Below are 27474 nucleotides of genomic sequence, written 5' to 3' on the forward strand. Positions count from 1 at the left end.
CATGGCTAATTAGGAATATTACAGTCAAGAACTTCGCCTTGAAGGTAATAGCTATCCCATTCGACCCCAATGATAATGACAAGTACGAGGAGGCGATGGCGAGGACCAAGAGCATTATCCTTGACGGGGTCAAGGATCATGTAGTACCACACATAGCCGAGAAGGAAACGGCATTTGAGATGTGGGAGGCTCTCAAGAAGCTGTACCAGCATACTTCTGTGCAGAGAAGAATGCTGCTTGAGAATCAGTTGAGGTCGTATCAGATGAAGAAGGGAGAACCGATTGACACCTTCCTCGGAGGACTGAATGAGATCCGAGATCAGTTGACTGCTATAGAGGCGACACCAGATTAGGAGCTGATGGTGAGGACAACCCTGAATGTTGTCTCAGAAGACTGGGAGGTGTTTGTCTAGAGTATACTGGGCAGAGGGACTCTCCCACCTTGGGACAAGATGTGGGCAGCTCTTCGCCAAGAAGAGATTAGAGGACAGTCGAATATGGGTAGCAGTAGCAAGGGGATCAAAGTCAAGCAGGAGGGGGAAGATGTGGCCCTAGCATCTGAGGGAAAGCAGGAGAAGCGGAAGAAGAAATATCTCTCCAAGATCAAGTGCTTCCACTGTGGGGCGCTAGGTCATTATGCGACCCAGTGTCCAAGGAAGAGGAGTAAGGGAAAGTCTTGCGAGACTAAGGCAGCGCTAGCACGGGCAGAGAAGGAAGCTTTGACAAACGATGACTGTGCCATGAGTGCACACGCACCATTTGAGAAGAAGTGGGGAGACATCAAGCTGTAATCAGGGGGACTACAGGTGATGAGGGGCAGGGTCCTTGAGGTACCCAACCTCTTGGATTAGACCTTGCTACGAGAGCCCCGACCAAGAGTAGCAGGACTGCCTTATGTGGGTAGAGACGGATGCAGATGGAGCAACAGAGAGAGCTATAGTGCAGGAGCCCCGAGACAGCGCGAGGCTAGCACGTTGCAATATGATGCGAGAGCATGTGACTCAGAGGGAAAAAATCTTCCAAATTATTCCAAAAATCCAAAAAAAAAATTTACAGGCAAGGGAGTGGGGTCCTTTAGCCTGCAATTTCTATGCTTTCTTAGTTAAAAATAGAATAAATTCTAGCAATAAATCATGCTATTTGTAACAGAGCTTATCAAGCTTTAAATCATCCTGTAAAGCATGCTTTTCTTTGTATCGGATAAGGATCGAGAGGGCCTATCCTTAGTTATAAATATAGAGGCAGCAAAGCTCTCATCAGACATAAGAGAGGGGCGAGCGCCATAGTATTATTTTGGAAAAATTTATTCTCTCGGTGTCTCTTATTAAACGACTCTGTGATATGCATGTGTAGAGTAATATGTACTTGTCGATTATTGGATAGTGCGACGGTGTTGAAAGGTTCCTATTTCCTCACACTGCAAATGTTGTATGTTAATCATTGAATCGTTTCCCTTTTCATTTTATGGTTTATACAGGCTCGATTTTATAATAGCGCATATGTCTCTGCTTATAGCAAGAACTCTTGCATAATTTCATTAAGTGGCCGTGGTATATTTGAAATCTTATAACTGTAATTTCTTACCCACGTTGATTCGAGACCATATCGGCGTCAAGAGGTTCGTTGGAATTGATAGTTGAATGCCCGATTTACAAAGCCTTCTGGTCCGAAAGGAGCCATAGCGTGACAAAGGGCCGAGTTCCGAATTTGGAGCTGAATTAATATAAATTGCAACATATATGTATCGCTAGGTCCGTTATCTCGGAGGTAGAAGAGTTGTTAAGTGAGTCGACTGCCAAAAAGCGGAACCACCGATTTATTAAAGGCCGTGTATTAGTGCATCGGATCCGCTGATTCGAAGGGAAGAAGACCATCGCTTTGGCGATTGCAACTTATATATATATCGGCGAAACTAGCATAGAGGGCGGCGATACATAACTATCACCAATGCGATACATATACACAAGCCTTTGCCCATGGTAAAATTCTGTCTATAAACGTCGCCGATGCAAGAGGAATATATAACGTGAATATATATTTGTTGTATGCGTAAGTCCACAAAAAGGGATATTTCTTTTAAGAATTCCCGAAAGCCACTGTTTGATAATAAAACATGACCGTGGTGTTTTTTTTAAAAGAAATGAAATATCAGTTTAATGACTGATGCGCCAAGAACTGAAGAAAGGGAAATTGATCAAGATATAGAAGAACTTGCAGGTAGATTAGGGAGATTGTCTTTAACGCCTGCACCCAAGCCATCATTAGTGGTATCAGAGCCAACAACTGACATTGAATTGAATCTCAGGAGCAGAAGAAGGATGGCTTTCAGAGTTGGAAGAGGACGAGGACGTGGTGGAAGAGGACGACCTGCCGCAAATGCTGAACTAATGGAAACAGTAGAAGAGCTGCGAGCTAGAGTGGATGCATTAACTTCGGATAGAAATATAGATGATGGAGATGTCAGTGAGCCCGAAATTGAAGCTGCTGAAGAGGAGGAAGCTGTACAGGTTACTCCTGAGATGAGATTCTTTCAGTCAGTGTTGAAATCCACAGCCGGGCCATGGAACCAATTAGTACCGATATATCAAGGAGGACTGAATCCAGAAGAATTGATCGACTGGATTAACAGCATGGAGAAATTCTTCGATTATGAGGAAACAGAAGATGAGAAGAAAGTAAAGTTTGCTGTCACCAAGTTAAAAGGCCACGCAGCGCTCTGGTGGGATGGTGTGCAGGCGGAAAGGAAGAGACTTGGTAAACAGCCAATCAAGAATTGGAGCCGAATGGTAGCAAAGTTAAGAGGTAAGTTCTTGCCAAGTAATTATCAGCAAACATTGTTTAGACAAATGAAAAATCTTAGACAGAGAGCTTTAACAGTAAAAGAATATACAGAAGAGTTTTATAAAGTAAGCATAAGAGCTGGAGAAGCCCAAGACACAGATGAGAAGGTAGCTAGATATATGAATGGCCTCAGGATGGACATTCAGGATGAGATAAGTCTGTTGTCTCCTAAAACAGTAGAGGAAGCTTATCAGATAGCGCTGAAAGCTGAGGAAAAACTCATAAGGAAGCAGTCTGCCAAAGGGAGAGGGACTTTCAGAGGAAAAGGAAGTCAAGGTGGTAGAGGAAGATCTACAGCACCTAGAGATGGAGCTAGCAGTAGCTCAACCCAGCGTGCACCCAGAGAAGGTGATGCAAGAGGCAGAGGAAGAGGCAGAGAAATAAGATGTTACAGATGTAACAAGCTGGGACACAGAGCTTTTGAGTGCCCAGAGAATGCAGACATAAAGCAGAGGAATGCAATTGTTACTCCAGCTAAAGAAGAAGCACCAGCGATAGCGGTAACAGAAGAAGAAAATACACCAGAAAGAGGAGAATCTCTGGTGGTTAATAAAGTCTTACTTAAGCCAATGAAGGAGGTGGCTGCTGAACCGCCACAAAGAAAAACTTTATTCATGACAGTGTGCAAAGTCCAAGGAAAATGTTGCCAGATGATCATTGATAGTGGCAGCACTGATAATTTGGTCTCTACAGAAGTAGTGGAGAAATTGAAGCTGAAGACAATGAAGCATCCAACACCTTATAAGGTGTCATGGTTACAAAAGGGACATCAACTGTTGGTAAGTGAACAGTGTGAAGTAGAATTTCAAGTGGGCAAGTACAAAGATAAAATTGTTTGTGATGTGATGCCTATGGACGTGTGTCACATATTGCTTGGAAGGCCTTGGCAATATGACAGAGGAGCCATACATGACGGGAAGAGAAACACCTACAAGTTTGGAAAAGATGGTGTTAATCATACATTGTTGCCTTTGCAAGAAGAAGATGTACCGGACAGAAGACTGATCCAAAAACTCTGTTACTTGGAGGGAAGGAATACTTGAAGCAGATTGAAGAAAATGAGGTAAATTTTGCTGTAATTTGCAAGCCCAAGGTAATATTGACTTCTACTAAAATTTCTGAATTACCCATTGAAATTCAAGAAATGCTGGAGAATTATTATGATATTATTGTTGATGATTTGCCTAATGAATTACCGCCAATTCGAAAAATCAGTCATCATATAGACTTGATTCCTGGAGCAAGCCTACCTAACAAAGCAGCATATAGAATGACTTCTGCAGAAAATGAAGAAGTTAAGAAACAGGTGCAAGAATTTCTTGACAAGGGGTTGATCAAGGAAAGCCTGAGTCCTTGTGCGGTGCCAACAGTGCTGAGTCTGAAGAAAGATGGAGGCTGGAGGATGTGTACAGATTCGAGAGCCATTAATAAGATTACAATCAGGTACAGATTTCCATTACCCAGAATTGAAGATTTAATGGATTGCTTGTCTGGCGCAAAATATTTTTCAAAGTTAGATCTTAAAAGTGGCTATCATCAGATAAGGATAAGAGAAGGGGATGAATGGAAAACCGCTTTTAAGACCAATGAAGGATTATATGAATGGAGAGTGATGCCTTTTGGGTTGTCCAATGCACCAAGTACATTCATGAGGCTTATGAATGAAGTTCTTAAAGAATTCATTGGTAAATTTGTAATAGTATATCTGGACGACATATTAGTTTATAGCAGATCCAAGGAGGAACACTTGAGGCATTTAAATTATGTTCTACAGAAGCTGCAGCAAGAAAATTTATTGTTGAATCTGAAGAAGTGTTTATTTATGAAAGAGGAACTGGTGTACTTGGGATTTGTTATCTCAGCTGAAGGATTGAAGATGGATCCAGAAAAGATCAAAGCAATTGTGGAGTGGCCTTCACCCAAGAGTATTTTTGAGGTAAGGAGCTTTCACGGTCTTGCTAGTTTTTACAGAAAATTCATTAGGAATTTTAGTAAGATTAATGCACCTATTATTGAGACCATAAAGAAAGATAAACAACCATTTAAGTGGACTGCTGAAGCAGAGAGAAATTTTCAGCTGTTGAAGAAGAAAATAACTGAAAAGCCTGTTTTGGTTCTTCCTGATTTTAACAAAACTTTTCAAGTTAAGTGTGATGCTAGCGCAGAAGCAATTGGAGGAGTTTTAAGCCAAGAAGATAGACCAATAGCTTATTTCAGTGAAAAGCTAAATGATGCAAAAAGGAAGTATTCTTCTTATGATAAGGAGTTTTATGCAGTTGTGCAGGCATTAAAGAAGTGGAGGCATTATTTAATGTCGAAAGAATTTATTCTTTATTCAGATAACCATGCATTGCAGTTTATAATGCAGCAGCCCAAACTCAGCCAGAGACATGCTAAATGGGTAGAATATCTTCAAGGCTTTCATTTTGTGTTAAAGCATATAACTGGACAGTCAAACAAAGTCGCAGATGCCTTGAGTAGGAGAAGTGTATTGCTGCAAGAAAGTCAAATCCACGTGCTGGGGTTTGATTTTCTTAAGGAATTATATGAGACCGATTCAGATTTTAAGGAGGCATTTGAAGCTTATAAGAATCTTGTTTTGGCAGACAGGAGCAAGTGGCTGGATTATTTTATACAAGATGGACTGTTATTTAAGAAAAATCAGCTATGCATACTGTTGTCGCGCAAATTGGCACGACAACGCTCGGACCGGGGGCTGTCACACTGATCCCCGGTCCCTCCGTTTAAGCCTGTCTCCCGTGGCTAAGGGGGGTAGACCCTCTGAGGTGATGAGACCAACTGTCGACCAGTTGGTTGGGAGACACGAGATACGATAATAAAAAGCACTCGAAAGATTTGATTAATTTAGCAGACCAGTGCCTTGTGAGATCGTTATTAAGATGATTACTTGTTAAATGATATATAAAAGATGGACCATGAACAGCGATCATCTATCTTCAGCTGAATCATATAACCAAAACGATACCCGGCAACTGAAAATTTGAAAAGATGAATGCTTTAAAATACCACGAGAATTATAAACCATTAACCAGATATCGATTTTGCATCTCGGCTTGAAAACTTTAGATCTCAGCAATAAAGATATAACGTGAAAACATCTGAAATCTGGCAAAATAATTTTCCACAAAATTATTTAAATCTTTTTCAATTTTTTTTTTTTTTTTCAATATTATAAAAATAAAAAACTAGAAATCTAACTAATATCTAAAATTTAAAAAAAATTAAAATCTAAATTACAGACTAATAATTACACATTAAAATGAAAATTTAAAACATTTTTATTATTATTATTTTTTTTTTTTTTTTTTATTTTTAAACAAAAAATCTAAATTAACAAAATTTAAAATTTATAATCTAAATCTAAAAGCTAAAATTAAAATCTAACAGAACTTTTTAATCAAAAAGAAAAATCTAAAGTCTAACGCTAACATTTTTATTAAAACAAAACTAAATAAAAACTAACATAAAAAGAACTATGAAACGAAACTATGAATCTAATTAAAATCTATTTAAAAAATCTAATATACATAACCCTAAAACCTACAATGCGTACCAAATGAAACGCTATGCTAAACTAAATCAAAAATCAAAGTCGATAAAACGATATATATACAGTCGACGGCCAGCATATTGGTTTGCAGACATAAAAAATTTCTTACCCTAACTGCGATGCGATGGAACATTACTTGCTCGATGGTTCATTACCCGCGCGGAGGAGGAGTCAATGCTTACCTGCGGCTCTGAGATTATCGATCATGTGCAGTCATGCCCTTCTCAATGGCGGATGGAGATCGCTTGAGAGACTGCAGCTTCCAGCGACTGTAACTTTTAAAAAAAATGCGTGGATATCTTCCGGGACTGAGGGCGGCGGACGGATTTACAATTAACTGATGTAACTGGAGCCTCCGCGTGATATACTCACAGCTGGTTCTCTTGAAATCTTTTCACGCTGGATGGAGTAAACACGTTTTCTTTGTCCAGCCAACACACCGATGTATATAAAAAAAAATCGCCCAGGATTATTCAACGTATGCGTTGCAGCCTCTAATCCTTTTGGAGTATCCGAAACTTGCAGACGGCAGCAAAAAAAAATGAATAGAAAAGGGCCACGAAAACGCAGACCTCAACTAGATCGTTGCTTGCTTCAGATTTTCCTTTCTGCAGTGACTTCCTTTCTTCCGGATTATAAGATGGAGTTTATCGTTTGCAGGTGCAGCGGGCAAGAGAGGAATATGACGGCGGCCCTGAAGCGTGCAGCCTCCAGCAATCTGACGGTGGCTCCCCTTTAAATATTAAATTTGAAACGCAGTTTGTCTGAGATACGATTAACAATGAAGCTGCAAATACCCTGCGTGAAAAGGAGCTAGCTGGGCAATCTTCGACAGCGGACAAAGCAACGCCTCACAATGAAACAGAACTAACACACCAGCATATCAGATTAGACTGCCGGCTCCACCCGTTATCTTGGCAATCGATGCTAATTTCGCATGCTAAGACAATAATATTCAGCCATGGACAGAGAATGACCCAACTGCTTTCGGATGACGGCAGAATTGGCTTGTGCTTGATGTAAATCACCTGCTGGCAGTTTATTGCAGGGTGTGTCGGCGTGTCAACCTTGATGGCAATCCTGCCATTGCAAAAAGGACAAAACCCTAATAAAAACTGTACAAAAATTTGAAACCCTAGATCCAAAAAATTTGAAACCCTAGAACAGCTAATTAATGTACAGATTTTGGCCCCTACCCAGCCAGATTTAACAATAAGAGCAGAAATGTTTTCAGTATATCAGAAGAAAATTCACTGTGAACTTCACTGTAAATCAGAAAAATTTCTCAATGTAAAACATGAAATAAACTTGAAATAATTAACCCAGGGCACAATCAGCTGGGCTCTGCACAGAACAGCCTGTGGGAGTCGGCTGGTTCAGCCCAGAACTTCCCCAAACGCCCACAAATAACCTTCACCTAAAAGTTTCCTGCACACCTCAAGCAAGCATCAGCAAACAAGGGCAAGAGATGCTGCTAGATTTCAAGAGAAAATGGAGATACCTGCCATTTTCCAGAAACCCTACAGCATTCAGACCCTAGCACGTGAGCAAGATACCTGTACTCACAATGCTCAAAAAAAAAAATCAGCTATTTTAACTGTTGAAAACTGAAATATGCAGAAATTCAAACACCTCACAGCAGTTCCAGAGAGTAACACCAGCCAGTTTGAACCCCAAAGTCTTTTTATTAATCAGAAATCAGTTTACAAGAGAGAGCTTTCAGTACAGACTCACAGATCAGATATCTAAAATGACCCCCTAAGACCCTATATAAAGGAAATGATCCCAACGGCTAGTTTTGGGTGATCCATGTAGAACTGATCTCGACCGTTGATGAGGATCAAGACATCTCTTGATCTCATCCGTCGATTTATTAACTTAAAATATTATTATTTTATTAGTTAGGATTTTTGCTTCATTTTTTAAATTTTTTATTATTTTTTATTATTTTATTATTTTTATTCATTTTTTTTTTAATTTTTAATTCATTTTAAGATGGATCATCAAACTAAGCCGTTGGGAACATCACCTAGGACCTAGGACCTAGGACTCATGAGGGGATTTACAACATTTTCAACCCTCAAGACACATTTCATCATGATTTTTACAATTTACATCTCAAAGGGATGAACCCACTTAATACAGACCCTCACAAAACACCCAGCTCTGCGACACAACGATAATCTAGCAGATCGACACACTAGGATTCTCCTAAAGTTCTAATGACAAAATCAATCCCGGCTTTGGGGTCAGGTTTGAAGGAAAACTCTGCCGATCCGTGGATCGGTGAGACAAAAAACCTTCCGGGACGTAGATTATCATCAGGAAGTTAGGTCCACCTAGGCAAATTACATACATGACTCATGTCTGCTAAGATTATTTACAATTAACACATGCAGACTGGGTTTACAAAAAAAAGATCAAGCTGCTGATGATGGCAGGATGGCACGGACATGCTGATCACGTGCTGCTTCTTTTTGTCAAGAAAAGACAGGGTGCACTGCATGGGTAGTTGACCAGTAGGGGTCAACACATACCAAACTGTTCAATGAGAGAGAATTTAATCAAAGAGAAACATAGTGGAGGACTTGCAGGACATTTTGGTAGAGAGAAGACCTTTGAACAGCTCAATAGATTTTACTTCTGGCCGAAAATGAAATCTGAAGTAGAGAAATATGTAAGAAATTGTAAAGTCTGCCAGTATGCAAAGGGAAGGAGCTAGAACACAGGGTTGTATAGGCCTTGGGATATGGTAAGTATGGATTTTGTGCTAGGATTGCCAAAGACTCAAAGAGGCGATGATTCAATTTTTGTGATAGTAGACAGATTTTCAAAAATGGCACACTTTATTCCATGTTATAAAACTAGTGATGCTTCTCATATTGCTAACTTGTTTTTTAAAGAAATTGTAAGATTACATGGACTGCCCAAAAGTATTGTTTCAGACAGGGATTCAAAGTTCATTGGAAATTTCTGGAGAACACTATGGAAGAAGCTGGGAACTAAATTAAATTTCAGTTCTACCTATCATCCACAAACCGATGGACAGACTGAAGTTGTGAATAGAAGTTTACGCAATCTTTTGAGGAGCTTTACTGCAGAACATCCAAAGCAATGGGATCAAGTGTTACCACAAGTTGAATATGCATATAATGATTCACCAAACAGGAGCACAGGACAGAGTCCATTCCATATTGTGTATGGAATGCACCCAAGGGGAATATCTGAATTAAGGAATTTGGGAAAAGAAGAAATGAGAAGTGCAGAAGGTGAAGACTTTGCTTCAAGAATGCAGGTGATACATGAACAGGTGAAACAACAGCTACAAGACAGCAACATTCACTATAAAACCAGAGCAGACATGAGGAGAAGAGAAATGAACTTTAAAGTTGGAGACTTGGTTTTAGCACACCTCATAAAAGAGAGATTTCCAAAGGGAAAGTATAATAAGTTAAAATCCAAGAAAATTGGACCATGCAAGATACTGAGGAAATTCTCTGCAAATGCTTATGAAATTGAATTACCACCTGGTGTGGGAATATCACCAATTTTTAATGTTGCAGACCTGTACAAGTATGAGAATGAAGCTGCAGATGATACAACACAGGATCAAGAGACTCCAGAGATTGACTGGGTAAAACAGTTACCCACAGCCAAGAATTTACAGCCAGAAAGAATTCTGGACAAGAAAGTGTATAAGAAGACAAGGGCACGAGAGTATTTCCAGTATCTGGTGAAATGGAAGGGACAGCCGATCGTTGAAGCTACTTGGGTTACAGAAGACATTCTACAGAAATTGGGCAAATCTGTAGATGAGCTCATGGACAAGAGCCCATGAAGAATTTTGTCCTCAGGAGTCTGATGCGGGAGCATGTGACTCAGAGGGGAAAAATCTTCCAAATTATTCCAAAAATCCAAAAAAAAAATTTACAGGCAAGGGAGTGGGGTCCTTTAGCCTGCAATTTCTATGCTTTCTTAGTTAAAAATAGAATAAATTCTAGCAATAAATCATGTTATTTGTAACAGAGCTTATCAAGCTTTAAATCATCCTGTAAAGCATGCTTTTCTTTGTATCGGATAAGGACCGAGAGGGCCTATCCCTAGTTATAAATAAAGAGGCAGCAAAGCTCTCATCAGACAGAAGAGAGGGGCGAGCGCCATAGTATTATTTTGGAAAAATTTATTCTTTCGGTGTCTCTTATTAAACGACTCTGTGATATGCATGTGTAGAGTAATATGTACTTGTCGATTATTGGATAGTGCAACGGTGTTGAAAGGTTCCTATTTCCTCACACTGCAAATGTTGTATGTTAATCATTGAATCGTTTCCCTTTTCATTTTATGGTTTATACAGGCTCGATTTTATAATAGCGCATATGTCTCTGCTTATAGCAAGAACTCTTGCATAATTTCATTAAGTGGCCGTGGTATATTTGAAATCTTATAACTGTAATTTCTTACCCACGTTGATCCGAGACCATATCGGCGTCAAGAGGTTCGTTGGAACTGATAGTTGAATGCCCGATTTACAAAGCGTTCTGGTCCGAAAGGAGCCATAGCGTGACAAAGGGCCGAGTTCCGAATTTGGAGCCGAATTAATATAAATTGCAACATATATGTATCGCTAGGTCCGCTATCTCGGAGGTAGAAGAGTTGTTAAGTGAGTCGACTGCCGAAAAGCGGAACCACCGATTTATTAAAGGCCGTGTATTAGTGCATCGGATCCGTTGATTCGAAGGGAAGAAGACCATCGCTTTGGCGATTGCGACTTATATATATATCGGCAAAACTAGCATAGAGGGCGGCGATACATAACTATCACCGATGCGATACATATACACAAGCCTTTGCCCATGGTAAAATTCTGTCTATAAACGTCGCCGATGCAAGAGGAATATATAACGTGAATATATATTTGTTGTATGTGTAAGTCCACAAAAAGGGATATTTCTTTTAAGAATTCCCGAAAGCCACTGTTTGATAATAAAACATGACCGTGGTGTTTTTTTAAAAGAAATGAAATATCAGTTTAATGACTGATGCGCCAAGAACTGAAGAAAGGGAAATTGATCAAGATATAGAAGAACTTGCAGGTAGATTAGGGAGATTGTCTTTAACGCCTGCACCCAAGCCATCACAATAGTGCGAGAGGCATAGGAGTGTTGCACCAGTGCAGGATGGCACAGAGAGGTGTGCAACAGTGAAAGATGCAGGGAGTTGTTGCAGCTGCGCAGAGGTCAGAGAAGGAGCACTTGTTAGCGACAGAGGGAGCTTCAACATCAGTGGGTATCTCTAGCCCAATAGGGAGGTCAGATTGGGAGATCAGTGACTTACTTCTCAATAACTGTGTTGCAGTGCAACAGTGGGCAGCACGATGCAACATGATGAGAGGAGGTGCAGTGCGGATGCAGTGCTGGGAGAAAGGACAAGTAGTAGCACGGATGCAGAGGGAGTTGTCATATAGATGCAGCAATGGAAGTGGCAGAACCATGGGCAGCAGTACAGAATGCAGCAGTGCAGAGGATGTTGGGCAGGAAGGCCTAGCATCAACACAGGTACTGATGCCAAATGATAAGAGTAATACTTATTGAGGAGTACTGTTAGAGCACAGTCCTCGCTAAGAGGGAGTGTTGATTTGGGGTAGCATCGGATGTGCTCTAGCCACGAAATTTGGTGGAGAGGTTGGGGCACATGAGATCTCCAATACCCAGAAAGAGTTTGGACAGATTCTAAACAGATTAGGAGATATTAAAATAATTAATATTTTTAATGGAGTCCCTAAGTCTAAACTTAGGGAAAATAAAATATTAGTGTGTATTAATATGAATCTGTGTTAGAATGGTCCAAAAGACATGGTTCAAGCCAGATCTAATCTTAGTCGTTGATTAGGAACTTAATCTTGGCTGTTAATATGTCAACAGGAAAAGTATAAGAGGAGGCTTGAGGGTCACTTGGAGAATACACTGGAGTGATCAGTCATTCTATTCTCTAGCATGGGGTTTGCTAAGAGAGATAGAATTAGTGATCGGGAGATGCAGCTGAGGGGCATTTGAGTACAGAGAGACAGAGAGGCATAGATAGTGTTAGGAGAGCAGCACAATATCCAAGGAGAGTGGCGCAGAGCCAGCCAGGGATCACGCAAGGCCACGCGGAGGCAACCGGGAGTTGCGCAGAGCCTCCGAGAGGCCAGCGTTGCTGATGCAGAGGGCCAGAGGGCTGACGCAGGGCTAGCGTGAGGTAGAGAGGGGCTGACGCAGTCCAGAGAGAGGCTGATGCTGGGGTTTCTCGGGCAGATTTGTGCTGAGTAGTTGCCGGAAGGATTATCCGGGGTTTCAGCCAGGAGATTTGTCAAAAACTGAGAGGTGTTATTGCCAAGTAAATTCTCTGTTGGGTAGGCCAATTTCGGCACCCAGATTGTACTTTGATATTGCTTAATAAGAAAACCCTCAGATAGTTGCACCGGTTTTCCCACATTGGGTTTTTTCGGGGACATTAGTCCAAAAATAATGGTGTCATATGGTGTGTTTTTTTCTGTTTCTTTTAGTTGTTGATTTGTAATATGTTGAGCATGCACTAGTGCTTATTTTCAGTATTTACATTGTAAATAACTTGTTAAGTAAATAACAAGTAGGTAGAAATAAATCAGATAAAGTGCATGGAGGGTTTCTAACTAAGTAAACTTAGAAACTTCAACACTTGGAGTCGTGTAGAATCCTCTTATGAGGGTCCTGTATGAGATGGACATTGAGCTTTGGGAGCTCTGGTGGGCTTGGGTTACTTCTTGGAGCGATGAGCAACCATAGGATGAGTGGTTCAGCCTTCCCCTAGTGGTTTGTTGTGTACAGGGTGAGTGGTTCATCCTTCCCTTGTGATACCCCTTGGTGACATGTGCGTAGGATGAGTGGTTCATCTTTCTTCTACCGAGACATCCTACCCATGTAGTCTAGGACTCATGGGAAGTACCTCTCATGATCCATTAATAAAAAAGGTATTATAGACTTTTATGTGAAGTTTGCTTATGTTACTTGGTGCAATGGATCGAAAAGATTGCAAATAACATAAACACATGAGCAAATTGAAACATAAACATATTCATCAACATATCAAAAATTTGATAACGGAGTTCACCAGACTTCCTGGCTACCACTCCGGGTCCTTAGCTTCCAGTGTGACCGCTTTATTAGTCTTTAAAATGCTTTTACAGACATGAGCTCAAAAACAGAGACTCAAATGAGAAAAAGGATCTCACCATTGCGTTAAGCTCGAAATTTCGAGTCAAACAAGTATAAACTTGCCCATATTTGGCCTCTGTGCCCTCCAGGCCCCCTAGAGAAAACCAAAACCACCTCTGCCCTCTGCAAAACCACTTATGTCTGCACAATACCACCTCGGTCTGTGCGCTGATGGTTTGACTTGTTCGACAGCTACAATAGTTTAAAAGAATTTTTGGGTGCTTGGTTTACCAAGCTCCGCCCTTGGCATTGTGGTTATTCGACGGTGCGTGAAGGCGTTAGTATATAATGTTTTGGTGGGTCGGAGGTTCGAAACCTCCGCCCAACCTTCCGCCGTTGGTTATGTTGATACAATGTATATTATATATTGGCGGTGATATGTGATATGGTTTCGGACTATATAATAACTAATATATCCAAAGGTCCGACAGTTGTGTGGTTGACCCCGACTGTTCGGCCTTTTTCTGGCCACCTTCCCGCATAACCATAAATACAACATTATCAACTCCGATAACAAGAACCATGGTAGCTCATCCGGTGAGCTAACTCTAGCGAAAACTTAGCCATTCCGAGAGGTCATGGGTTCGATCCTCCCTGATCCCCAAAATTTTTGAAAATAGGTAATATTGGGCAAAATTCGCGCTGCCACGTGTCAGCACCAAATTGGCCCATATCAACCAATCACAATCTGCCACGTCACCTCCTCTGCTGACATCATCCAAGACCCATGGCTCATTCCCAGGTTGACATGTGTCCTTGCTGACGTAGGCGTTGACGTGGTTGACCGTTGACTGTTGACTTTTTGACTTTTGCCCTAATTTTCCCAAAAAATTTGACTAGCTCTAACTTCTTCATCCAGACTCGGATTTACACGATGTTCACACCATTGGAATCATATCGATGAGCACTTCGACTTGATCCTACTTTCAACTGCATTTGAAGAGTTTGATCTGGAGGCAAAACTGGATCCATTTTGGATCACTCCTCCCTCCGGAAGCTTTTGGACCACCAAAAGTTGATTTTAGCTATTGAGTAAGTGAGGATAAAGTTCCTTCAATTTTCCAATCTCTATCCATCGTGCTTTACTTGGATTTGTACCTTTGAGTCCCACTCGAAGATACTCAACATTTCCTCGTCGCGAAGTCCTTATCCTCCTGTCAAGAACTGTGTCCTCTTGTAGCTCATTGAGATACTCGGGCAAAAGATCTTCAATGGAAGGTAACTGACCTTGCTCTTCGGGATCTTCAATCAATGAAGGCTCATACAATCGCAAGTTTTCAACATTTACGATGGAATAGATCTGCATATAAGCTGGTAGATCTAGGCAGAAAGCATTTTCACCAATTTTGTCAAGTATTTTGAAAGGACCATATCTAATTGGTTTCAACTTCTTACCTTCCCCTTGCAGTCTTTCTTTGTTGATGTACAACCAGACTTGATCACCAACTTGAAAACTATGCTCAACTCAATGCTTGTCATGCCGCGCCTTATACTTTGCTTGGCTTCTTTCCAGTTGTTCCTATACTGCCTGGTGAATTTCCTAGATTTGTTCAATGAACTTGGTTGCTTTGTTCACATCACTGTGTCCATCAACTGCTATGTCTTTACCAAAGACAAAATCCAAGGGAGACTTTGGTATAAAACCAAAACAAGTCTCAAAAGGAGATCTCTGAGTAGAAGAATGTTTTGCATGGTTGTAAGCATGCTGCACATAACACAAATGCTCATCCCAAAGTTTGGGATGCTTGCTGCAATATCCTCGAAGCAACTGTATCACTGTCCTATTGACCACTTCTGTCTGACCATCTGTTTGCGGATGAAATGTCGTGCTCTTCTTTAACTTTGTGTCCATTAACTCCCATAGAATTGACCAAAATTTCCCGACAAATCAAGAATCTCGATCGGATACAATAGAATTGGGTAACCCAAAATGAACCCATACATTTTAAAAGAACAACTTTGCAGTTTGTTCAATTGTGACCTGTTTATTACATGGTGTCAAAATACACATCTTACTGAACCTATCCACAATTACATACAAATAATCATGACCCTTTCTAGACTTTGGCAATCCCCCAACAAAATCCATGGAAACACTTTCCCAAGGACGAGAAGGAATTGGAAGTGGAGTATACAAGCCTAATTTTCTATTACTTAGCTTGCTTGTAGCACACATAGTACATCCTTTAATATATCTACAAATTGTCTCATTCATTTGTGGCCAATAGCAAAATTTTTGTAATTGTGCAACTGTTTTACTTACACCAAAATGACCTGATATGAGAGAAGTATGTGCTTCTCGAATTTAATTAACTCTTTCAGTTTGTGGAATGCATAACTTTCCCAAATGATATAAGAGTTTGTCCTTTATGAAATAATCCAATTCTTCTACCTGCTTGCCATGACTTAAAGTTGCATATACATCCTTAAAATCTGTCTTGAGCATATTGTTCAATGTAACTTTCATGAATTACTGAATTATGCTCAAGTATTGTGGATGCATTTATAATTGGTCTTGATAACATATCTGCAACCTTATTATGTATGCCTTTCTTATATTTGATAACAAGATTAAATTGTTGTAGAAAGCCTATCCATCGATAGTGTCTTGATTGTTGCAATTTAGTTTGTGAGTTTAAGTATTGTCGTGGTTGATGATCTGTGTGTGATTGTGTCACGACCCATCTATAAATACAAAGAACGCAAGCATAATAGCAGGTATACGGTACATGCATATGATAGCTACATATGCATGTGTCGCATACACCGCACTAGTATTTTATACTAAAGTGATTATAAGTGCTAAATACCATGACACTTCTTGGAATAGAAGTTCTACTCATTCATCAATATTGCGTAATGCATGGTTAGATCTTAAAAGAGGACTATACATATTATATGTTCCAGATTATTGATAAAATTATATTAATAAATTAATAAAATAAATGTTAAATATTAATATAAGTAATTAATTAAAAAGGGGATCCAAGTATAAAGTTTATAATGTTATATTTAAAACAAATATATATAAAACAAATGTGATCTGTTTTAATGTTATAAAGTTATAATGATACGTTATAATGTTATAATGATACATGTATAATGTTTTAAACGTTATAATGTTTTAAATGATACATGTATACACCATGTATTGGTTATATTAAAGGAATGATTAATAAACACCATATGGTTTAAAAACATAAAGGGGCATTCATTCACGACTGGAAAGAAGACCAGGAAGGGATACGTATGCACGGGCGTGTCCTCAGCAGGGTGAGCGGTGGCTGCAGATGGAAGGGCGGCCACCGCCAAGCCAGAGCATAAAAACCACGGGACATGGAATTCGGAGGGACACAAAAACCAGAGGGAAGAATTCGGAAGGAGAAGGGAATCAGCCATAGGAAGAGCTTGAGAGTTCTGAGGTTCTGGGCACGGGGGAACAGTCAGCTTCTGTTAAGAAGCTTACTGGATTGAGCAGCCAGGCTCTGCTCAGTCTGGCTGGGTGGATTCGGTCTCTCGGTAACTGTAGCAGCATAGCCGGAGGCATCTTCAACTGATAATGGAAAAGAAGACACTTCAAATGAATTTGAAAACTATCTTCACCAACATGGGATCAAACATCAAACAATTGTGCCTTATAATCCCCAACAGAACGGAGTAGTTGAAAGAATGAATAGGACAATTTTAGATATGGTGCACTCCATGATGTTTTTCAAAAATGTAAAAATGATGTTTTGGGCTGATGCAGTTCTATGTGCTGTATATATAAAGAATAGATGTCCATTTAATGCTATTAGAAACAAGACTCCGTATAAAATGTGGTATGGGCACATTTCTTCAGTAAAGCATCTCAGGGTCCTTGGTTCCACATGTTATGCCTCGACACCAAAGGTACATAGAAACAAACTTGGTGCAAGAAGTCGTAAGTGTATCTTCCTGGGGTATTCAAACACCTCCAAAGCATACCGTCTCTATGATGAAGTCAATAAAAAGCTTGTTGTATCTAGAGATGTAATCTTTTTTGAATCATCCAAAACTGACAATGTTTTTAAGCGGCAACTTGATCACTTGGATAGATTCACAAATGCAAAATCATTTCAAGAATTTGATAATCAGATTCCACATCTTGAAGGGGGGGTTCCTATACCAGATCAACTTGTGGAATCTTCTTCTGAAGCACTCTCTCCCCCGCATGGAACTCCAACAATGGATGATACTTTGGGTGATGTGATTGACAGAATTGGGAGACTCAATCTTGATTCAGTCCCAACTCAATCAATGGAGCAACCTGGACCATCTCAGAAAGGTCCCCCAAAGTGGCTGACAAAGATATTTGAAAGTGTTCATCCTGATGAGGTTGGAAAGACAGGAACTAAAAATTCAACCCAGCAAAATGGAGGTGATGTAGATGACTCTGATTCACCTATTGATATAGATGTTTCTTATGATTTTGAATTGAATTTGTCTACAGATTTTGAACCAACTTCCTTCAAAGAAGTTGCTTCTCATGATGAATGGAAAGAAGCAATGCAAAGGGAGTATGATGCCTTGATAAAGAATGACACTTAGAAGCTGGTTGATCCTTCATTGGGAACCAAACCAATTGGCTGCAAGTGAGTCTACAAGAACAAGTATAAAGCTAATGGCTCACTTGACAAGCACAAAGCCAGGCTTGTGGCAAAAGGTTTTGCACAAAAAGAAGGGGTTGATTATTAGGAGACTTTTGCCCCCACAGCAAAATGGGCTACCATCCGGACACTCTTTATCATAGCAGCTCAGAACGGTTGGAAAGTCCATCAAATGGATGTAAAAACTGCTTTCTTGAATGGATATCTAAAAGAGAATGTTTTTATGTCCCAACATGAAGGATTTGTTGTAAAAGGACATGAACATAAAGTATGCAAACTTGTGAAATCCTTGTATAGCCTCAAACAAGCACCGCGAGCCTGGTATGAAAAACTAGCTAAGCATATTCTGAAACTCAATTTCAAACATTATGATCTTGATGATGCAACTTTGTTTGTCAAGAAGGTTGGCAAAACAGTTGTATATCTTGTGGTATATGTAGATGATCTTTTGATGATAGGGAACAATGAGAGCTACATTACATCCATAAAAAAGGAATTGAGGAAAGGTTTTGAAATGACTGATTTGGGCTATGTTAATTACTATCTTGGTATTGAAGTAACTCAACATTCGAAGTCCATATTCCTTTCTCAAAAGAAGTACATTGGAGATCTTTTGAACAGGTTTGGCATGACTAAATGCAATCCTCTGACTACTCCAATGGAACAACACTTAAAGCTCACATCCATTGAAGGAAAAGAATTTGAGGATGCAACAAAGCATAGACAGCTTGTAGGAAGTCTCAACTACCTAACTACTACTAGACTAGACATTTCGTTTGTTGTTGGAATCCTCTCCAGGTTTATGCAAAAGCCTTGTGAAGGACATTGGTCTGCTGCAAAAAGAGCTCTAAAGTACTTGAAGGGAACTCAATACTTTGGAATCAAGTATACACAGGTGGGCGACTTCAGCTTGATTGGATACTCTGATTCAGACTTCAATGGAGACAAAGAAACTGGGGTATCCACTTCGAGTTATGCTATGAGTCTTGGATCAGGAGCTGTCTCCTGGAGATCATGCAAACAATCAGTTCCAACAAATTCCACAACAGAGGCAGAATATGTGGCAACAACTGAGGCAACAAAAGAAATTGTGTGGCTCAGGAAAATTCTGGAAGATTTGCAGGTAAAACAAGTACAATCGACTCCACTCATGATTGACAATACCTCGGCAATAAAGTTGGCCAAGAACCCAAAGTTCCATGATCAAATGAAGCACATCAATACAAAATATCATCTCATTCGACATCATGTTGAGGCCAAAACAATCCATCTTCGCCATTGTTCCCCTAATGAGGAGATTGCAGACATTTTCACCAAAGCGCTTGGAAGAGAAAAGCTTGAAAGATTCAGAACAATGCTTGGACTCACCAACATCCTTTCAGATTAAGAGGGCGAATGTTGACACCTAATCATAGGGATTGGGTGAACAACTGTAATTAGTGTAAATAAATAATAGAGAAAATGAAGAATCATCGAGAGATAAACTGAACAGTCACTCCCTCTTGTATATAGTAATGAACAACCTGAATGAATAACACAATTACATTTGAGGAGTTATCTCCTGGTCTGACAGCCATCACCCTGGTTCCTATAGGCCCTAGATGAGCCTCCTTTATCATTCAGGAACCCATGATTGTCCCAACCCCTGGTGGGCAATGAACTGCCTTACCTCAAAGGGGGTAGCCACTGCTATACCTTACATAGCATGCTCTTACTCCTTGAGCTCTGACCAGTTAACCAAAGAAAAATCATAAAAGGCAAAAGGAAAATGAATTTGGGTGGAAAAATCAAGGTCGGGGTGACTGATGTATCACGATTGCTCCCTCCTATATATTATATACCCAAGTGTGCGCTTCCCCTTTATTAGCTACCCTTGTACCTTGGCATGTGACCCAGGATTGCCCCCTCCATCCCCTACTCCATACCATCACTTTATCATATGTCGCCACCATTTGAAGGATGTACCTTGGACATATCATACCCTTTAAAAGTAAAAACAACCTAATAAGGCACTTGATTAACCCCCCCTGGAGCTTGAAGACATTAGCACATGCCAAAGCCCACTATGGAAGGGCATGCCATTATGAAGTTCCCACTTGTTTTCCATGGTTTGAAAGCTATTTAACTCGATTTCTTTAATGACTTGTTGTACTAAAAGGCAAGGGGACGCATTGGATCTTATGCAAGATTATAGATGGTCTCCATTTTGGGTTTGGTATTCCTATACGGGGTCCTAAGTTCCTAACCCTTCAGAGGGCTACATTGGCACATGTAGGGTGTGTGTAGAGAGCCTTGGGCCTCCACAATAGTAGACAACATTCCATGGATCCCTAGAGATGTTCAAAGATTGCTCGAGTTTCATCTATTGGACGAGGAAGATGCACTTGGTTCACCATGTTGATTTTTGGTAGCATCGGATGTGCTCTAAGTCTAAAATTTTGCAGGGAGGCTTAAGCACATGTATCTCAAGGAAACCAAAAAGCGTTTTGGGAAATTCCACCCAAAAACAAGTTTATTAAAATAATTAATTATTTTTAATGGGACCCTAAGTCTAAACTTAGGAAAATAAAATAATTAATGGGTATTAATCTAACTATGTGTGTAACTTCTAGAAGAAGACGAGGATCAAGCAGAAATAACCTTAGCCACTGATTAGCTTCTAATCTGGGCCGTTGAATGTCAATGAGGAGATTATTTAAGGAAGCTTGAGGGTCCTTTGGAAGACACACAGAGAGTTGATCAGTTAGATCGAATTGTTGAAGCTAGAGGCATTGCAGTGATTTGTAGTGATCACGCAGAGAGGGGCAGAGGGAGTTTTGGTTGGAGGATCTTCTTCAAAGCCAAGAATACTCAATAGAGCAGCAAAGAAACACATAAAGGAGGTAGTGCAAAGGGCAGAGAGGGTGACACAGACCCAGGAAGGGCTCCTGTAGGCCCCACGCAAAGCAGCGCAGAAGTTCGAGTTTGTTGAGGAGGTTGACGTTTCTGAGCTAGGAGGGCTAGAAAAGGATTTTGAGGGAAAATTGATTCTCAGTTGAGCTGACATAGGGATTTAGAGGCTGATGCAAGTCCCACGCAAGGGCAGCACAAAAGTAGCGAGGGAACTCGTTGGTTCAGCTGTCGGATCAGCCGAGACTTGAAGTGTAGATTGAGGTAATCTCACCAGTTTCTTCTGCTAAGTGATTTTCTCTATAACTAGATTGCTGGGAGGGCATCCATAGATTGTATTTAGAAATACTTCAGCTTAATAATAAAAACCCTCAGATCTGCTGCACCAGTTTTGCCACATTGGGTTTTTCCGGAGACATTTGTCCAAAAACAACTGTGTCATTTGTGTGTATCTTTCTATATTGTTCAGTTTCTTGTTTCAGCATATTATTTAATTGGTGTAGGTTGTAGTGTATGTATTTCGATGTTCGCTGTAGGAAACTGCAAATAACTTGTTCATGTAAATCTAACAAGTAGGAGAAATATCATCAGTTGCTGCAGTAGAGATTCCTGGGTTTAAGGAATTTTCACATGATATCAGAGCAGTGCAGGTGAAGCAAGAAGAATAGTGCCAGAGAACCCAATTTTAAGTAGAAAAGGAGGTCGAGAAAGCTGCAGGAGGTAGCAATTCAAATCCCCAGAGGGATTTGTGCAGTCCGAGCCGAAGGGCTAAATTTCGAGGGAGTCTCTCTCTGAGTGAGTTGACAAAGAGGAAGGGCTTCTAGATCGAAATTTTTTCGTGGCAGAGGGAGCAACGTTGAAGCCTTAGCGTGAGTAAGAGCTAGTGGGATGCAGTTTTTTGTAGGTTGTTTTGTTGGGCAGAAAGACGTCAGAAGAGAAGAGAAGCACGATGAAGGAACTTTTCCTCAGTAGACTTCCCGCCAAGAGTTTCGTTCTCTTATTGTTTGAGCAACAACAGTAAGAGCAAAGAGGAGCAGTTCGACAATTTTTCAAGGCAGAAATGGCGAAGGCAAAGAGAATGATCCTCAACGAAGTGAAGGATCATGTACTCTGTCACATCGCTAGCAGAGGCACTGCTAAGGAGATGTGGGATGTGTTGTCTACGCTATATTAGGGATCTTCCAAGCAGCAGAAGATGTACTTAAAGTAGAAACTGAGATCTGCACAGATGCAGAAGGGGGAGCTCATAGATCCGTTCCTCAAGAAGCTTCAGGAGACCCGGGATGAGTTAGCAGCTGTGGGTTCTACACCTCAAGGTTTTGAGATGGTGAGACTGGCCCTAAACTTAGTCTTAGAAGAGTGGCAAGTCTTTATCCAGAGCATCCTGGGTAGGGCAGCTTTGCTAGACTGGGATAGTATGTGGGCAACTCTCAAGAAGAAAGAGCTGAGGAGAGATCTAGTCAAGTGTAAGCTTGACGAAAGCAGTAGCAGAGGGTCGAAGCCCAAGGATGAGAATGCAACCCTTGCATCGAAGGGACAACAGGAGCAACAAAGGCGGAAGAAGGATGTCTCAAAGATAAAATGCTTTAGGTGTGGTGAGATGGGTCACTACGCAACACAGTGTCCTCTCAGGAAGAAGGACAAAGATGAGAAGCACAATCCGAAGGCTGCACCCGCGAAGATCGAGGAAGAGGAGTTCGCCATGATAGTCGAGATACCTCCAGGAGGGAGGTGGGCTGATTTGGAGTTGTAGTTCGAAACAGCTACAAATGGGGAGGATCCTTGAGGAATCCACCTCTCGGATCAATACCTTGCTACGGGAGCCCAAATTAGTAGTAGTAGGATGGACGAAGCGTTAGATGGTGCAAAGGAGCGTTGGAGCAACAGATGCAGTGGCTAGAACACTAAGTTTGAGCAACATAGAGCAAAGTTGTAGCAGTGCAAGGAGGCACAGTGCAGTAGCAACAACAGTAGCGCAGTGGTTTCAGAGGGACAGCGTGGGACTAGCAGCAGTCAGATCTTCAACATCAAGGTGCATATATGTTGAACACTTGTTCAATAATTTGGGATGTTTTTCCATTGCTGATGTAGAATAGTGAGAAGACCATATGAACAGTTACTTTGAAATTTAGACAACGCACTATCTGTTTCCGATGGTAGCATTCAAGAATAGATAAATTGGGTTGTTGGTTCCACCAACTATTCAAGCTTATGGCTAATTGGCTGAAGAAGGTGGTTTATACACAAGGTAAATGCACCAAAGGCTCATTGTTATATTAAACTACTTTTGAGCTTCCAATTCCAATATAAAGATGATATCCAACACAAAAAAAAAAAACAAAAATAACTTTATAGAACAAAGTGCTCAATCATACACCATAATTTTGAAATTTCTCAAAATTCAGAATTCAGAAATTGGACCCCTTAACTAGATGTTTCTTAGATCTTAACCTTGTGAATTCAGCCTTAGGACTTGTTACGACAAAATCTGGCACCCTCGTATGATGTAAAGTCCCAAGCAATAAAGGGCTAGTTTGTGCAACTCAGGAAGGTTAACCACTATCACCCTAGTAGTCCTTCCTCTCTTTTTAGGTTGGTTCTTCTCCAACTCAAGGGAGGTATCCCTAAATAAGATTGCTGAAGCTATGGGGTGGGGATCTGTTGACAGTGTTGGACCCGCCAACATGTCAAGGGGATATCCCCGATAAGAAGTCCCAATTACACCTCAGACTGTTTGGTTTAGGAGTCCCAGCAGTGGGTCGTAAGGTAATGCCTTGACCATGGTGTCGCACAGAAGCAAGTACAATAACTCTATCAACAGCAAGGGTGTGACTGATGCAGTGAGTCAAGGAAGGTGTATGAGAGGTTCCAACACTTCGAAAGGGGAAGGAGGTGAAGGTGAGTTCCAGGTTGAAAGGGATCAGTCCCAACTTGGCTAGGAACATACAACACAAAGGGCATGCACAACCTTCAGCAGAGCAGCCCACTCGGATGCGGTAGTCACATCATACAAGGTAAGATAACACGTACAACACTCATGGATCAGTCCGAGACGAGTGCGACAGTTGTTATAGAAAGGTTCAAGTGAAAGGTTTGTCTGATGTTCCGCAGAGCAGTCGACACGAACAGTGACATCATTAACAACATATGAAACACATTAACAACAAGATTCATATAACTGCATGTGAATCAGTTCATACACAAGTACGTAAGTTAAACAACACATATCATTAAAGCAACCGGAGCAGTCCAACTACAATAACAACATATGCATGAAAATGTGTTGGCTCTTATTATATAAAAAAGTGTAAGTCACAATCATACAATACATCCATGTAAACCTATTAGCCCCAATAGTGGAATGTTACAGCCACATCCGCCTGCTCCTCCAAAGAGATGTACTAGCTCCGTGCAGTGGAGAAGACAAGGCGCGTTACAACACTATCCAAGCCTTCTTCAAAATAGTTTTAGTAGAAGTTTTGGCTAACCAAAAGCCTATACAATGAGTTATGAGGGACTATTTATAGCAAAGTGTGAGGTGACCCTTGACATTCCCCTTTGTGACCATTCAACTACCCTCATGCCTCTTCACCTCCTCTATGACTGTTACATCCACTCTTGACACTTGATTTACAGTTGACTTACACTTGACATGACTCAACATTACAATGCACATGTACCCATGTCAACAATGGCTTGGACAAGCCAAACTAGACATCATTCGGACTTAGACAACCATAGAAGTCCAATTGCTCAACATCCTCATGTTGATCAACAGTTACATATTGATGCCAAGATTGGTAGTCCTTGAGAGTGTCTGTGTGTTCTACTTGACATCCATCTGAAACCTGAGCCTTTCCTCCATAACATCTGGGTACACTGCTCGTGCTCCTCTGTCCAACTTGTCTGTGAGCATGCGCATCATTGTCTTTAGTGTGGCCGGACCAGCAATGTACTTGTGCATGATGTCTACACTGATAGGCAAGTCTGGGCTGGTGGCAGTGCGCATCAACTCGTCGAAGTATGAGTCAAGCTCCTGTTGGACCTACTTCTTGGTCTTCGCTTGGGTGAGGGTCCCAAGTGATGGGATCGCATGAGTGTGCACTATAACCTCCATGCTTTTGAATACTCGTGCATGGGAAGCCTGTATGCTAGTGATGAGTTGCGATAGGTCTTCATAGTTCCGAATCTGACTCTGGATACGTGCTTGTAGCTCGACCGCATTGGCCTTCATCATCTTTGGCAAGTGAAGCGGGGCTCCCTTGTACTTCATCGTCCATGCTCGCATGTTATCAACAACAGTATGTATGTTCTTCAAGATGCGTACTCTTCTTGCACATCGTTGCTGCCATCTGTGGAGATGAACGACTGCTTGATGCACGGTACCAAACTTGGAGTACAATGCTCGCATAACTGTGTCCAAGGACAATACTTCATCTAGTATTGCCTTATTTAGTTCAGCTCAGGCGGACATTGTCATCAAGTCTCCTCCCTACTTGGCCACCTGTAGTTCCTTCGCCATTCGCTCATTCTCAGCTATGAGAAAACGAACACTTGAGCTAGTGGCTTCGACATACACTCTAGTTGCATCGGCCAACGCAGCTGGATGCTTGTGCACATCAGTCACAATCACTTGCTCTTCAAATTGCGCAGGGGATGTTTGGTCCTCCGGAGTCAGTACTCTCTGAGACTGCACAACTCTATGATGAGATTCGTCAAAGGAGATGTTGTGCATCTCTGCTTCCGGTTGACCACCAAGGATCTCAGTGCCTCCTTGGTCATTCGAGACTTGCTCATCATTAGGATGCAATGAAGCAGGTGAGTCGACCTCTTTGTGGTGAGGCATGAGGTCAATATCCTGTTCCAACTCCTGCTGCTCCATGTTTGCATCCAACTATTCAAGCGCCTGTTCTATCTCATGAGCAAAGTCTTGCCCCTGCGATGGTTCACCCTATTCGCCTGATGCCAATTGTTCAGATGAATCAACTACTTGTATGGGCGTTTCTTTGTCTATTTGCACATGATGCGCCCTCTGCTGAGTCTGATGCTGTTGCGCTTCCTGCTCCTGTTGGCGCAACTCTTGTTCTTTCTAGATTTGCTCCCTCAGCTCATGCAACTCCTTCTTCTTCCATTCTCTTCTTATCCCTCTGCCTTCGCGCGATTCGCTTGTTGCGTTGTTGCCTCTTCGCCTGAATAGCCATAGCTTCTTGTTCTACAAGTGGATCTGCTCGAAACTTGCAACTTTGCTCCTCCTCCATGCGGTCGACAATCTTCCTCTTCCCTTTGTCGCGCACAAGTATGCTTGGCTCTGTTGTCTCTGCTGTTGCCGCTACTACTGTTGGTGCTCTCCGCAGTGTTGCTTCATGCTGCGTTGCTAACCACTCTACAACGAAGCCAACCTATTCATTGGGTTTGGAGGAATGGTGACAGTGTCTCCATGAGTCCTCCTCGGCCCAATGAAATGCCCCATGGATCCAATTGAACTGAACTCTCATGCAGTGATCCTTCACAATGCAATGTGGGTCATATGGGTTGAAGCTTCAGAGGTCGAACAGGTACTTCTTCATCTGTTCAGCTTCGACATCCGCTTGCTTGATGCTCCGAATGTCGTATAACCCATTCCGCAATGAAAGAGTGGGCCAAGGTGCCTTCTTCTTCCACTGCAGACTAGCTATCAAATCTGCTGAGATATGAGACGCTACTTCCTACATGATAAGCACGTCCAAAGAAAACTTTGGCAGAACATGCGGAGGCTTCTTCGCAATGAACACTCGGATGAACATGCCGACCGGTGCGGCATACCAATCTGCAATGCCTAGCAATGCCTTCATCGCTTCCTTTGACATGTAGAGTGGATCCTGTTCAAATATCAACTTGTACACTGGGGTGACAAAATGGTCGGACAGCCGTATGATCATTCCTCTGAAGCTGCATTTGGACAACAACTTGAAATACGTGTTCACAACAGTCTCTGTCGGTGACCATGCCTAATCCAAACCCGGGAACTCATGTCGGGCACAAACTGCATCTAGAATGTAAGCGGACATATAAATCTCTGCATGCATACCATCGGGTGACTGTCGAGCCTTCATGACTTGCTCCTTCAGCTGATGAGCTAGTATGCTAGACCAGTTGCATGGTCTTCCTTCTCTAGCCAGTTGGTCTAGTGCGACCACCCAATTCTGAGGGAAGGTCTTAGTTCTTGCTTGGCCACTCAATCGACATGCGAATATGACCAAGAATTTGTATGCCTTCCTCAATATCTTCGTCTTATAAATCTGATTGAGTGTCATCCTGAAACGAGCTAGCTCCT

General features: G+C 41.4%; 1 protein-coding gene across 1 annotated transcript in view; it reads left to right on the forward strand.

The window, feature by feature from the left end:
* The window catches only part of LOC149224984 (flavin-containing monooxygenase FMO GS-OX-like 4), a 205913-nt gene that overhangs the window by 159583 nt on the left and 18856 nt on the right, over positions 1 to 27474 (forward strand). The window lies entirely within an intron of this gene.

This window comes from Pinus tabuliformis, chromosome Q, assembly GCF_031772625.1.
Source record: "Pinus tabuliformis cultivar Carrire ecotype Pingquan chromosome Q, CPIR1, whole genome shotgun sequence".
Taxonomy (NCBI): domain Eukaryota; kingdom Viridiplantae; phylum Streptophyta; class Pinopsida; order Pinales; family Pinaceae; genus Pinus; species Pinus tabuliformis.